General features: G+C 43.1%; 1 protein-coding gene across 1 annotated transcript in view; it reads left to right on the plus strand.

The window, feature by feature from the left end:
• The first annotated feature begins 7,513 nt into the window (after positions 1-7,513).
• GRIN2B (glutamate ionotropic receptor NMDA type subunit 2B) overlaps positions 7,514-14,111 on the plus strand; it is a 434,051-nt gene continuing 427,453 nt past the window's right edge. The window contains exon 1 of the mRNA XM_033222803.1: positions 7,514-7,705. The gene's annotated coding sequence lies outside the window, so the exon portion shown is untranslated. The remainder of the gene's footprint in view (positions 7,706-14,111) is intronic.

The raw sequence follows: 14,111 nt of genomic DNA on the forward strand, positions 1-14,111 counted from the left end.
AATTAGCCAGGCATGGTGGCGCGTGCCTGTAGTCCCAGCTACTTGGGAGGCTGAGGCAGGAGAATCGCTTGAATCCAGGAGGTGGAGGTTGCAGTGAGCTGAGATCATGCCACTGCACTCTAGCCTGGCAACAGAGCAAGATTCTGTCTCAAAAAGAAAAAAAGAGGCAGATTTAGATGAGTATTGAAGAAATGTTTCCATGAGAACACAATGTAAATGTCAAGAAGTGTATTGTTACAGTGTATACCACAGGCTCAATAAAATGCCCTGAATAATGAATAATTTTTTCGTGGTTGGAGGATAGGCAGGTCTTCAGACAAGGGGATGAGGGTTGTTTAACTCTCTCTTTGAAAAAAAGACCGTCTGAGTTGAATAATTAATATTATTATGATAAGAACAAAATGGAGATTCTTTGAAAAGAGTAGTGATGGTATAGGCAGGATCTTAGTATGCTTGTGCAAGTTATTAAAATTGAATGCTCTGCCTGTGTTTCCTACACACTCCAGGAATTGTAAGCAAAAGAAAAGATGGATTGGATTAAGCAGAAAACATTAATATGCATGTTGTCAATGGAGCCTTTAATGATCAGTTTTTCAAAGATAAAAATCATTCAAATATTTTATCTAGAAACCAACAAGCCTGTTTTACATTAGGTAATGAACTGAAAGGCAGACCGACTTTGAAACTAATACAGCTTTGGATTCACAGACTCTCACCTGGGCCCTTTCTAAGGTCTTGGGAGAAGCCCTAAAATGTGCGCAAGTGTTTTGGTGAAATTTGCAAAAGTAGCATATTTTAATTGTAATCTATTATTATTATTATTATTATTATTATTATTTTATAATTGCCTCTTTGTCACCCAGGCTGGAATGCAGTGGCGGGATCTCAGCTCACTGCAACCTCCGCCTCTCGGGTTCAAGGGATTCTCCTGCTTCAGCCTCCTGAATAGCTGTAATTACAGGGGGTCTCCACCACACTTGGCTAGTTTTTGTGTTTTTAGTAGAGACGAGATTTCGCCCTGTTGGCCAGGCTGGTCTTGAACTCCTGACCTCAAGTGATCCACCCGCCTCGGCCTCCCAAAGTGCTGGGATCACAGGTGTGAGCCACCATACCCGGCCTTCATTGCAATCATTTAAAATTGCTCTTTCCACTCCAACTTTCCCTGTCAGATATCCCTTCACACTGGGTGTCATTGGAGTGGTGGTGACCATTTTTGGGGTGAAGCTAAGGGAAAGCTGAATTGGAAACACATTCCTTTAGGCTTAGTGAGATATATCTCTACACCTTACAATGTATCTTCTCCATAGAATTAAGTTATTGCTCACTGTTCCAAATGAAGAAAAGGTTTCCAGGTGTGGCACAAAGGTGTCACAGGGTATGTGTTCTGTGGGTTATCCTGGTATTTTAGTTCAAGAAAAAGCTGCCTCTCCCTTACCCCAAAGTTTCTGACCACTGTGGTATTTTGTAACATTTTTTTTCTCCTTCAGATTTGTCTCTCAAATGGAGTGTTTAAAACACATATGACAAGTTAGAATTTTCTTTAAAGAATCTAAGTGTAATGTTTACCCTTTGGAAGCTGCTCAAGTCTGTAATGATACCAAAGGGGGGCAGGGAAGTGCTGGGAAGGGAAGGGTGTGGTCCCCAGCTAGGGCTCCAACCCTGTGCCTGTGCCTAGGAACTTAGGTGAGGACAGGCATTTTTGTTTTCCTGCCCAAATGTCATGTTTCCCAAGACCACCTAATGTTGCATTTCCCAAGTCATACCTAAACTAATTCTTTAAGACGAAAACAGAAATTTTAAATAGAAGTAATGAATAGACTCCTGGGATTGTTTGACAATCAAATTAATGAAGAGAAGTGAATCATATGAACATATTGGGGAAATATTTATATTTTTGGCTTGTTCAGGACAAAATGCTGTCGTTGATGAAGACAGTGTAAAACTTATAATAAATTACAAACTAGTTAATGAATGTTATCAATTTAAGAGATATTTTAAGATTAGTCACTGTATAAGAAAACTTGAAATCCTTGTAACCTTAGAGCTTATATATCAAATAAATTTGATAAATGTCTTTCTAAATTTGACAACAACCCTTAAAAGTGTAAACTGTACTAATACCAATAACTAGGAAATTTTTCTAAATTATCAATAATGAAAAACAATTTTCAAACAGCTATTTTGAAGAATAGACTGGATCCCAGATTTTTTTTTTTTGATTCTAGTATCTTCATAGAAAATTATACTTTAAATCATAATGTGAAGAGGTGCTCAAAGAGTATGTGGTAAAAAAAAAATACAAAAATAAATATTACAGAAATATGCAGTTAACTAAAGATTATTATTTAAATTTTTAATTTTTGTGGTGTTTATAACTACTAAAGAGTTTTTAAATTGTTGTGATTTATTTTCTAAGTGGATATTCACTTTTGCAATTAAATTTTTATTCTTTCTCTTAAAGAGGGACTCCAAATCGTATAAACTTCAGGCTCCACACTTTGGTACCAGTGTTTGATCTGAAAGATGTTGCCAGATAAACATACGTTTTTGTTGTTGTTGTTGGCCAGGCAAGACATAGGCTTTGCTTTTGCTGATTGGGCCATGAAAAAGAGTGTTTGCATCTTCTGGGAACCTCTCTTTGGGTTGAGCTGGCAGAATACCTCCAAAAGTGTCATTAGCAGCCTCAAGTAAGAGCTTCTCCTCAATAAGCAATGCTGTGAAATATGATGCAACATCTTGTCTCATTAGAATATTGTTTTCTGTGTTGCTGAACTAGGAGTTAGGAAATATATATTTGTGACATTAAGAAATGGTGTTTCAAATTTCATGAATCTCAGTGGTCCTTGAAATAGTTTTATTTTATTTTATTTTATTTTGAGATGGAGTTTCGCTCTTGTTGGAGTGCAATGGCGTGATCTCGGCTCACCGCAGCCTCAGCCTCTGGGGTTCAAGCGATTCTCTTGCCTCAGCCTCCCAAGTAGCTGGGATTACAGGCATGTGCCACCACACCTGGCTAATTTTGTATTTTTAGTAGAGATGGAGTTTCTCCATGTTGGTCAGGCTGGTCTTGAACTGCCGACCTCAGGTGATCCGCCCACCTTGGCCTCCCAAAGTGCTGGGATTATGGGCATGAGCCACCACGCCTGGCTGAAATAGTTTTATTGAGAGGCTTATGGTCCATGAAGGCAAAGGTTATTGGTGAGAAGAGCAAGTGAATGACAAGGAGCCAGAAAAAAAGGAGATGAGTCTTGGTTCCATTGAATAGTCAATGGACAATGAATACCATGGGAAAAAGGATATTGCTTTCCACTTCACAGTCTGTGTGGTCCCTAGAATTAGCTATTTCAGAACCAGAAAAACTGCTTGATAAAGTGGCTTCAAATAGTCATAAAAAATATTTATTGAACCTCTACTGCATGTCTGGAGCTGAGCCAGGTACTGGGAATATATGGATGACTTAGGTTATGGTCTATCCCCTTAGGGAGCTAAACAACTAGTTAGGAAGACAGGAAATTGACACCAGAATACAATTTTAAGTTTAACTTTATGAAATTGCCTTTTTATTATATGCCAATAATGGTTATTTCATATGATTGGCAATTTCATGTGATTGAATATCAATAGTTGCACATGGTTCAACGTGAATAGCTACAGAGGTAATATTTTTCCCTTTAGTGGGCCGGTACCTGGTTAATGAATACAAGAAGTTATCACTCAGTCAGTTTGATAACTGATCAAGCAAACTCTTCCATACATTGCTGAATACAGAAAACGAGAGTGGAGGGGATGGTGGTGAGGTGTCATCTCTCATTTTAAAATCGTGTCATCTCTCATTTTAAGATCCTTGCAATTTTTACAGAAATCAGTTCAGGCTTGGTGGACTGAAAAATATCCCCAGGGAGGTGGGACTTGAGCTGGAAACTGAAGAGGAGTGTGGACTCAATTAGGTGGAGGAAGTATGAGCGTTCATTTTTCCCTCTACACTTGGAAAAGTGAACAGGGTGGAATGGAATTGCAACAGGGTTCAGGTAGGGAGGAAAAGGAAAGAAAATAGAGAAGAATAGTATAATTTTGGTGAAGGGACTGGGGATAGGAAGGGGAAGGTCTTGGGTTATGAGCCAGAAATTAAAAAAAATAAAAATTTAAAAAGTAGATTCAAGGTCAACCCATGAAGATCCTTGAGTGAGCTTGGATGTTGTTCTGAAGGTAATGGACCAGGTAATGATAATTTTCCTGGAAAATTCAGGGAAGAGTGTTTCAGGAAATCTCTATTAGGTTCTTGCTTTCCGCATTCTATACTCCTCCTGGAATCGGTGTTGTAACAACTGCAAACCTTCCCATAGGCAGGTGAATTTCAAAACCCTGGAGACAAATTATTAGAGGGGCTTGGGTTGGCTATTGTGTACCAAGAGGGCACAGCAACTCTGGGGTGCTTTGACACTTCCCCAAAGTAGTGAAAGATCAGCTCTAACTCTTAGAAAAATAGAAAACCATTACTGAGAAGGAATAATTTGCATGTGAACACACTCTATTTGTGTTTTCACACAATGCTTATGTGTTTGTGTGTGTTAAATATGTTAGGTTCAAAAATTAAGCCTGAGAAAAACCAGACAACACAAAAGAATTACTGTAGCTCAGAAGTATGAGTAGTCTGGTCTACAGGACAGCAAAAACATGTCTGATGTCTTCTACAGACTAAAGTTCCAAGCCACTAGTATCCATTTCACAGAGCCTTCTGTCCTGTGCGTTTGTATGGCCACTTCTCAGGAATGCTGGTGAGAAGCCCATGATACAACCAATATGAAAATGTTCCACCACTGTAATATTCTAGATATTTGAAAAGACGATGAGAATGAAAATGATGCATAAACAATAATATTAATATTAAAAGTAAACAATACTACAGGTGGTGATAAAGGCTATTAAAATATAGAAGAGTTCAAGAGGAAGAGAAATGAATGGATGTTTGCCTTTTCAAAGAGGGTGGGTTTGTAAATGCCAGGAAATCCAGTTTCCTTTAGGGATTATTCACTGGTCTCATCATCTTCTCTTCTCAAGGCATTTAAATAACAGGATCCACTTTAATAAAAAATGTCAAACCCCTCACGCCTTCACTAGCAGCCAGAAAAGCACGTGTATGGTCTATACTATACAATTTAGCCACGAATGACACCTGCTTTGCTTTGTTTTCTATTGCGTTAGGCGTCAGCCTCATGTGCTCAGAATAGATCTTAAGCTCCTTGAAGGCAAGAAAGAACCCGGCCCCAGACTGCGTCCGACATGCAGAATGCTCGTAGGAAGCACAGGCTGATTTATGGAAAATAAAAGGGTCTTCGATTTCGAACCACAGCTCCCCCTTAAAGATGCTTTCCGCAGCCCGCGCGGCCGCCCACGGGGGGCACTGTCTAGCTCCCCTCGCCCCTGAGCCGCTCTCCCTCGGTGCTGTTCCCCGCTGCGGCCGGGAGGAGGCGCCACGGACTCGAGCTAAGCTTTTCCCCCTTCCGTCCCCCTTCCTACCCCACTTCCCCAGCACATGACGTGGGAAGCTGCCTCCGCCAGAGTCTTAGCCAGAGGAGTGAGGGGGTGCAGGGGCTTGGGGTGGGGTGGGGTGGGGGGTGTGGAGAAAGAGGACACGCGCGCTCACACCCGCCCCTGGGAGCAGAAGCAGCATCTTCCCCAGCTTCGTGGGTTTCTCCTCCTACCGGAGCCGGGGTGTGAGAGGTAGGGGGGTGTGTGTGTCTGTGTGTGTGCGCGGCACGTTTCTGAGTGTGAGACCCAAATCCAGACCAGGCAACCCGCGTTCCTCGCGCCTCCCCCCGTCCCCGGTGATTAATACCCATTTTTCTGACGCTCCCCTCCTCCCCTCCTGCTCTCCCTCTCCGGCTGCCGCGCGGTTGACTTGCACAGCCTGCCCCCGCCCGCTTCCCTTCCCCCGGCTCCGATCCTCACCAACTGGAATCTGGGCTCCTGCCTCTCCACCGCCCCCCCACCTCTTTTTGAGAAAGGAAGGTTCCCCCCACCCCCTTTCAAAAACCACTTCCTCCGGCTTCTTCACCTCTAGGAAATCTCGGGGCTTCGCTCTATTGAGAGTGCTCGTCAGGGTGATTCTTGATCACCACCATCCAGAAGTGCTGGCGTCCGAATGCATATCCTTTTGCCTTGCAAAGAAGAGTCGTGAACTTCAAAACCCCCGAGACGGATCATTAATCCTGCTTTGCAGGAAAGGAAAACCCTCCATTCCCAGCCACCGGCCACCTCTCTCCGGAGACTGCAACCGCGGAGGCGCTCGGAGACGGTACGTAAAGATTGGTTTTGGAGTCTCTCGTTCCAATGTAGGGGTTTGGGGGTGTCAGGCAGATAAAGGGTCGAAGCCGTGAAACCGTGAACCAACCTGGCATGAGGTAAAGCTCTGAAATCGAGCAGAACCCGGCAGTTGCTAATTTGGACGTGGCTTTTTTTATGGGTTTTTTTTTGGGGGGGGAGGGGGTGCTGTGACTGGGTAGGGCTGTCTCTGGTCTTTTAGGGGGTTTCATCCCCTCACCTAGCAGAGAGGCAGGGCAGTGGCGCCCCAGGCTGGACCCACGCGCCCATCCGTCCAATCGACACGTTGCAGGTGAAGCCCCGTGCGCTGCACCTCAGCGCGGCGGCAGCGTGAGTGTGCGCGGGGGTGAGTGTGCACGGGGGTGAGTGTGAGTGCGCGCGGGGCGCGTGCGCGTCGGGGGCGTGTGTGCGCGCGTGTCAGTGTGCCCCTTCCAAGAAATGCCCAGTGTGCACCCCGTGCACAATCAGAACCCATTCAGCACAAGCCTGGGGTGGGAGGCGGGGCTGCTGCTGGAGGCGATGGGGAGAGCGAGACAGACATGTCAGCAGCAATGCAGATGGGGCTGGGGGCCGCACTCGCTGGCGAGTTAAGTGGGAATTGTGTTTCTGCGTGTGTGTGAGTGTGTGTTGCTGTATGGTGCCGCTTCTCCCTCCCTTCCTCCTTCCTTCCCACTTCCCTCCTTCGCTCGCTCCCTCCCTCTCTCCTCTTCCATTCAGGTTAGCTTTCCCACCTCTCATCCATGCCTGTCCCAGGAATGGTATAGCCAGACCTTTTCTGAATTATTTATAGACCGGTACCAGCTGTTTTCAATTCCTCTCGTGTGCACTCTGTGGGAAATGCGGGGTTTCCTCCCCCCTTTCCATAAAACGAATTGATATCTTTTTCGGAATGCATTTTTCTCACCCTCCGGGGGACACGCGAATCAAGCCCTGACCGCCTCTTTTTCCCCCTTAGGAAGGGGACGCTTTGGGAATGACCATGCTCCACCGAGGGACGGAGCCGGCCCCCAGCTTCTCCACACAGAGCCTCCTCCACTAACGCTCCAAAAACCAAAAACCGTAATTGCCAGAAGAAGCGTTAAAAATCTATTCCAGCCACTAACCTCACATGCACACGGAATAATTACTCTGGATTCTGCATTGTGAGCTGCTCTCCATACCCTGAATTACCTTTGAATTAAATCTTTTTTTTTTTGAATTTGCATCTCTTCAAGACACAAGATTAAAACAAAATTGACGCTAAATTGGATTTTAAATTATCTTCCGTTCATTTATTCTTCGTCTTTCTTATGTGGATATGCAAGCGAGAAGAAGGGACTGGACATTCCCAACATGCTCACTCCCTTAATCTGTCCGTCTAGAGGTTTGGCTTCTACAAACCAAGGTAGGGCAAATTCTATTTTATTTTTTCCTCACCTGGGGTAGGGATTCCTTCTTTTATCTATCTCTTCGAGTCCCTCAAGTGGATCTTTTTGGAAGAAAAGGTCACAAGATATGAAAATAATGCTGTTTTGGGGAAAAGGCTTATTACAAAGGAGGAAATCTCCCATATTTTTTCTTTTTATTCTCTCATCAAACAGGTTTTGGGCTTTTGGGGGGCAGTGGGGATGGGTGTAGGTAGGCACAAAAGATGTTGGATGGCATCAGGGGTATCTATATCTATATCGACGTAGCCAGCCAGGAGACCTGTGTGATTTTCCAGTTAAATAGCATTTTATTCTCCCAGAGCAAAAGCTCCGATTTTTATGGGAATCTAGAAATCTTTTTTTTTTTTTTGTCAGTTGGCTTTATTCCCCTTGTCACCTTCATGCCTCTCTCCCTGTCTCTTGTCTTTACCTTCCTAGTCATCCTTTCTATGCCCTTTAAAACAGATAAAAATAATGATTGAGATTACTGTGATTGTTGCCCTGAAATCCACTTGCTGTCTAAAGGGTTGACACTGGGCCCAGAGATCCCGGGAGGCCTATTGCAGAGGGGTAGGTCTAGGTGGGGATCAGGCTGGTCCAAGAACAGCTGGAATTGAAGGATGCTGCAGGTTAAAGGACTTAAATCTTAAGCTCGGAAAGGAGGAATTCTGTCAATATTCTGCTTTTAATTTGTATTTTTTCTTGTGCTATTATTTTTGAGCTGTAAATTTCTCCTTCTGTCTACACATCTATTTATACCCACACATCCTCCAAGCAAACTGTTACTTCCACACTCTTGCAAAATGGCTATCTTGCAGAGTTCTAAAATGCTGTGCATGTGGAAGGGGTGCAGAATTCGACACGTGAGTCTTTGTGTTAAACAAAGAAATGTGCTGTTTGCATGTGTTAGTCTTGTACCCTCAAAAATGGAATTAATACTTTAATATTTTCCCTTTCATCAATTTTTACAATATGTGAAATGTGATTAGGCAGTATTTTAATGTACTTGAGAAGAGAAATAGCAGGAGAAATGGAAAAGACTTAGCTAATGACTCTTCAGCTAGTCACTCATGCAATCCAAGACAACTCTTGAGAAAATCAGATCATTCATGGGTTGTAGGGACATGATGGTGAGTGGACTGCTCCTTTCCTTGCTCCACTGACCATATATCCCTGAACTCTGAAGGTGTCTAAATGCAGGAATCAGGTTGGGATAAAGATCTCCAAAAATATGTAGCAGAATCATTAACATCATTATTTTTCCTAAAAGTGTTACCAGCCCCCCGCAACACACACACATTTTTTTTCTGGCATTTTAAAACAACAATTTTCTGATAATCCAAAATACCAAAGGGACGTGGGGAAGAGGTGAAAGATCTTTGTCGCTCAACATGACAGTAGATGATAGTTCTTGATTGTCCAGAAAGGATAGATGTAATCCAAATTCACTATCCCCCTTTCCTGGGTTTCATTCTTTTGAGTTTTACTGCTGAAATGCTACTTTGTAACCATGGTGTAATCAGAGTGAGAGGGTGGGATCCCACTTTGAACCATGTTCTCGCCACATCTACAAATAGCTGAGGTTATCTGGCGTGTGCTCACCTTAGAGACACCTGAGCTCATTCTCCATCTGCTTCCACTCCAAGTAGGAGGATGAACTCTTAATTTGACTTCAAAATAGAAAAGAGGTATGGGTGAGAAAGGCAGCTCCATGTGCAATGCTTTCATACATACAAATGGACAAGGAGAGGAGGGCATTGATGGGGCACAGGGCCCCTTTTGCATCCCCAGTGCCACAATACCAGTACTCTACACCCAGTAGGTCCTTTGGAATGTTTGTTTGTTGGTGATGGGGTTGATAAGGATGCTGTTTGACAGGATCTCAGCTACCTCATTTATCTTGAATGCCAATGGATGAAGCCAGGTTCCAGACTATCATTAGTTGTCCCTAAGACTAGGCGAGGTGGAAAGGGGAGGGAGTTGAGGAAGAGAGGAAAAAGTGGGTGGGGAAGCTATAAAGGGAAGGGAGAGGTAATCCAATTGGAAAGGGCTTGTTAAGATTCAAGGAGGAATCGCCACAGGTGGTCTGTGCCTTTTCACCATCCAAAGCCATTTTGGAGACCCTGACGAGGAAGCAGGTGTTCCCCATCCTCGCGGGCAGTCTCTGTGAGGCTGTGACTCAGTGGTGCTCTGAGCCATCTCAGGGCCATTTTTCTCGCCCCCTTTTTTCCCCTCACAGCATAGAGCTGACTGGGTTCTATTTTGTCTTTTCTCCTTCTGCCACCCCCCTTACAGTGTGGGTGATATAGGAAAGAAAGGTGGCTGCTGGTGGGAGGAAGAGCAAATTTAATTTCAATCGAGGAGCCTCCATGATGTGCAATTAAGAAAAATAATAATAATGGGAAATGAAGACTTCCCAGGACACAGTTAAGGACATTAGGTGGGTGATTTCAAGAGAAGCAGAACAAGATGGTTATCTTCTATGTCTGTTTCAGGTGTGGCAGAGCATGGCGGATCTGTGAACACAGAGTGATGTGGCAGTTTAGAGTTAGGTGTTACATGTAATTTTTCCTCTCCCATTGGTTCCATCCCTAGGAAGCCTGTCTGTCTGAAAATCCTTGCTTTGCTAACGTATATATGCATTTTTTGCCAGGGATGAACGCAGGCAGAGAGAATCAATAAGAAGGCAAAATGACAGGAAAGGAGGGGAAAGAAAAAAATCCTCTATTCAATACTTTGCGCACCAAGTGCTTTTCTTTAAGTCTGATTGAGAAGAGCGACTTCCTCTGGAGAAGGGATGAACAGCAGGAACCTTGATTTTGTGTTCTTGGTTTATCTCCAGAAGAATAGCTTTGGAATCTTGACCATCTTCCTTGACCTTCATGTACACACACCCAGCCTTGTGTGGGGAGAGGCAGGGGGTACCTGGGAGGTGGGCAAATGGACTGAAATTGGCTGGTGGAATGAGGCATGTTTGGGAGAAACAGGACTGAGCTGATCCATTCCTTGGCCACAGTATTACCTTGTAAAATATTCTTTCAGTTTTCCATGAATACAATAAACCCAGGGGACAGGGTTTTTTTTTTTTTTTTTCTATATTCTTGTTTAAGAATCTGAAAACGAAGGTGACATATATACTACTAACAGGTTAAGGTAAAAAAAATTGTTAATATTTATGGGCTATAAATAATATTGATGGACTATAAAAGGAGACAGGTAAAAGGACAAATTGTATGGGAAGAAATCATAATCCCAAATCAGCATGCAGAAGCTAGGGAAGAGAAAAAAGCCAGGGTTGAACTCACCATTCTAAAGGTGGGAAAACTGTTCTTCCAAACAATAGTCTTGTGTCTTTAATATTGAGGACTGGGGCTGACAAAAGCACTCATCTTGTGTATTTTGTTGGAGTCAAAAGTGGCTGAGCTGGAAACATGAAGCTCCTCCTTTTCCTCAGTGCCATTCTAGCCCATCCTTACGAATTCTAGAAATTTCTTCCTTTCAGTAAACTACATTTTCAGTCGCTGCTCCAGTGTACATGACTGGATACCAGTATTGTCTCTCACTGTAAATAAATATAGATCAAAAAGTTACTGGTCTAATGAATTGTTTGCATTTATTAAAGTAGATCTCCTCTTTGCAACCACAAGAAGAAGTCTCCAGGGACAGTAGATTAGTGGTTGAATTGATATTATCTTCCAGAAGGAGGTCAAAGCTGGAACAGAATGTAGTCGGGATGAAAGAGCAGGCAGAGCTCAAAGAAGGTGGGTTTCTGAGGTTCACCTGCGGCTGTTAATGGTGCCTGTGGCCATTATACAGAATCCATTGTGCTGTGAACCTTTTGGGGGATTGTGAACCCAGCAAGGCATGTTTATGAACCTTTGGTTGTTTTCTTGATGTTCTCCACCTTATTTTTGGTCTTTTCACTTCTTAGCACTTTCAGCAGAGGTTGGCAGAGAAGGGAGCTCATGCACGTCTACGTTGTCCCCTTGCTGAAACTCTCCATGGCTGCCCCAGGCTGTGGAATTGCCTTCCTTTCTAGTCTTCACCAACATGTGCTCATGCTTCTTAGTTTATCCTGATTTTGTTTATACGCCCGGTTTCCCTAAGAATTTTGTGAGCTCCTCAAGGGCAGGGAGAGATGTTTTATTCATCTTAGAATCATTTGTACTTAGCGTAGTGACTAGCACGTAATAGATTCTCAGAAAATGTTAAATAAATGAATGGAGAAAGGAAGTGAGATATTAATTAGTCGACGATGCTACCTGTTTGTTCTGTTGGGTTTAGGAAGGGTTAAAGTTATGCTGTTAGATGAGATTAAGAATATCAGAGCTATGTGACACTTTAGAAATCATCTACTCTGAACTTCTCATTTAATAAAGAAACTGAGACCCAGGGACATTAAGTGATTTTCCTAAGGTTGTATAACTTCTTAGTGCCAGTGCTTTGTATACCATGCCATTGATTAGAGTGAAATGCAGTTATCTGTGGATTTTAAATATCGACGTCAGTGCATCTCTAACTTTATCATATATTGAAATCATCTGGAGATTTTGTGAAAATGCATATTCTAATTCAGTAAACCTGGGCTGGGCTCCATATTTTGCATTTCTATCGAGCTATCAGTTGACACCAGAGTTGCTGGACCATGCATCACAGGTCTACACCATCCCTGCTTTTAATTATAGACCATGGTTAGTGGCCTTGGCACCAGACCATTGGCAGTTCTGCTTGTATTCTACTTTTGGGATTCCAGCACTTCTTTTTGTTTTGTTTTGTTTTTTAAATCAGAAAGAAACCTGTATATTTAAGTTCACCCATCTCCTCTCTTCTTTCACTCTTTCACCTATGCACATCTTTCGCCTGCTCTCTCTTCATTCTGTGCTCTCTTATTCTGGTCCTTCTCACAACTGATTCCTCTCTTTCTTCTTTTTCTTCTTATGTCCTCCTGCTTTTTAGTTTATCTTTTTATTAATGTCTTAGTCTTTTTTACACGATTCTGTTCTTTTAACTTCATTTATTTTCATGTCTTTTGCTTTGCTCAGTTATTCAACAAGATTTGTTAGGAACTTTGTGCTATGAAAAAGAATTAGCTCTGTCTGTACCTTCCAGTAGCCCAGGATCTAGTGGTGTGGACATGTATAAAGAGATAAGCATATATTTAGGTAAGATCTATAAAGGAGAGAAACCTGGGAGAGTGAGGAGGGCTTCATGGAGGGGTCGACATTTAAATTATGTCTTGAGAAAAAAATAGAAGTTTGTAGGATACGGAAAGACAGGTCATTTCAGGAGGACAGAAAGCATATGAAGAGGAAAGTTGGTGTAAAAGGCAAGCCTCCCGCTCTTCCTTGCATCCCTTAACTCAAGGAAAAGAACAACACAGGAATTTGCTGCTGCTTTGATTAGGAATTTCAGATTACAAATGACAAGATTAGAGAGTAAAGCCAGGGTCTTCTTAAAAGAAAGAAGAGGCTCTAATTTCTGCTTTTGTGATTCTATAGTTAGTGAAATCCTAACCTTGTTTATTAGACTTGCCTCTAGAATGAACAAATGTTACAGTTTTCACCTTAGACCACTGGATTGTAGCTAACTCTATTGATGGCCATTACAAGGAAAGGGACAGCTGTTAGTTGGTTTGTGTCCAAAGAGAAACCTGGATCCTAGCCCAGGCCAAGCTACTCAGAATGAAGGACCAGCCTAGCCCATGTGTTTCTGGAGTAGGAAGGTAAAAAGTTGCCATGCCCTTCAGACACCAGCTGCTTTCTGTAATGGCAAAGGGGAGTGATGGATGAAGAGGGATCCCGTTATTCCTAGGGGATTCACAAAATGCTCTTTGGTAGTCTATTTAGAGTGACTTGATATTTTCGAGGTTTTTACTCCTGGGGATGTCCAGGTGTGGAGATGTTGGGGAGACACCTTCAGTCACCTCTTGATTAAACTATAGCATTGGTGCCTAAGGGAAGATGGGCTTGAAATGGATGATTCCTTAAACTTATTTTGTATCTTTTTCTGCTCCTTATCCAAACATTTATCTAAACTTTCACCATTCTTTGTATGGTGTGGTTTATATTTGTTTCATTAGCAGAAGAAACCTAAGCTCAGCCTGATGACTTTTTAAAGATCCATTACATATAAAGAGAGTATCCTGGATCTGAAAACATGTGGGTAAGTAAATGCCCACCATTGACTGACCTAAGAGTCATGCATTCCAAGGGGACTTGAGAGGCAGAGCAGGGGAGGCACAGTGATAAGGCTGTGCCCAGGGTCCCCAAGAAGGCGGTGGAGGGGAAGCAGGGCCAGCTCTCTGGGAATGGCAGACCTGGGAGGAGAGGGAAGTGACGGGCTTTGGCCCTCCTTGGAGCCCAGCTTGATGGGGAGCGGAAAGTC

This window comes from Trachypithecus francoisi, unplaced genomic scaffold, assembly GCF_009764315.1.
Source record: "Trachypithecus francoisi isolate TF-2019V2 unplaced genomic scaffold, Tfra_2.0 Lachesis_group11, whole genome shotgun sequence".
Classification (NCBI taxonomy): domain Eukaryota; kingdom Metazoa; phylum Chordata; class Mammalia; order Primates; family Cercopithecidae; genus Trachypithecus; species Trachypithecus francoisi.